We start from the raw sequence: 1,434 nt of genomic DNA, 5'->3' as shown, positions 1-1,434 counted from the left end.
GACAACAAAGGTAAAAGCACTGGCACTTGATGAATTAATATTAGAGAAAAGACTTGTCAGTATGAGTTCTATTATCTTTTTAAATGTATTGTCCCAAATCTTTCTCGAATGTGTGTTCGCTATTATACCAAAATAATTGGCATGCGGTCTGACGTATCATTCACACGCTGACACCCACAAGTAGGAAACTCAACCTCCATGGGAAACGCACTTAACTGACATTTAGGAGCCCTCGGTAGTGAGCCTGGCTCAGGCACTAACCAGCGGTGAGTCCTTAGAGTCCTTCCTTCACCTTTCTGCCACAGAGAATGTAAGGTAGTAAAAGACATGTTTACGTGGAACCTACAGTCTAACTGAGAGATGATTAACAGTAAAACACTCAGACCGAAAATCAGGAACACAGGGATCAAACTCAATGTCAGGAGAACCATGCAGACAAGAGTGAGGGTCCGGCCCCGGGGAAGCTATTATGGGGGGTAGAAAGTAAGAGAACAAACTTTTCAGGGAAATGTAAGAAACTTAGGGGGAAAAAGTTGGGAAATGTAAGAGGGTTTCACTAAGTTCATGTTGGGAGACTAAACATGGGGATATCTTTAAATATTTAAGGGAGAAAATGTCATCTGCTTTCAAATTACCACCGAAAATGTAACAATTTCCAAGTATTTAGCCCAATTTTAAACAAAACCCATCTGCTGTCCTGTCTAAAAAAATGCAATTGTGCTGAAATACACAAAATTAATCATCTGATCATTTTTTAGGTGCACAGTTAAGTGGCATTATATTCACACTGTTGTGCAACCAATCACCAAAACCTTCTCATCTTGCAAAACGGAAACTGTATACTCCTTAATGAATGCCTCATATCCTTCCCTTTCCAGCCCCTACCTTCTGTTTCTATGAACTTGACGACTCTAGATGTCTCAAGTGGAATCCTACCATATCTGTCTTTTAGGGACTGGCTTATTTCGCTGAGCAGAAAGTCTTACTGTCCTTTCATGTGCTTCATGCTTGATGTCACAGCCTGTGACCAAGTTGTTACCACAGGTCCTCTGCCCTCACATATTAACTTATGTCACATCATTTCAAGTAGCTCCTCCAAAAAGCTTTAGTCATTTCCGAAGATGCTGTAGGCATGTCTTCTCCTCTCTCAAACACCAATGACTTAAATCTACACCAAATCCACAATTTTTATGACAAAACTATATGAAAGAAAACTAATAAAATTGATGAACAAATAAGTTTTGCTCTTTTACTATACGCTTTCGAATACTACCAAATCTTCCAAATCGCTTCTCTACAAAGTCATTGCAGCAACTCCAGATAACTGGCAAACCGGTGTTCCCCTTTCCTGGTCACCCCTACTTGCTGGGTAATATTCACTTCACACTTAATATGTCTAGCATATTGTTTTCATTTGACTCTCTTGCAAACTTC

This window comes from Pteropus vampyrus, unplaced genomic scaffold (assembly GCF_000151845.1).
Source record: "Pteropus vampyrus isolate Shadow unplaced genomic scaffold, Pvam_2.0 Scaffold279, whole genome shotgun sequence".
Taxonomy (NCBI): domain Eukaryota; kingdom Metazoa; phylum Chordata; class Mammalia; order Chiroptera; family Pteropodidae; genus Pteropus; species Pteropus vampyrus.
Note: the sequence above shows the minus strand (reverse complement) of the source record.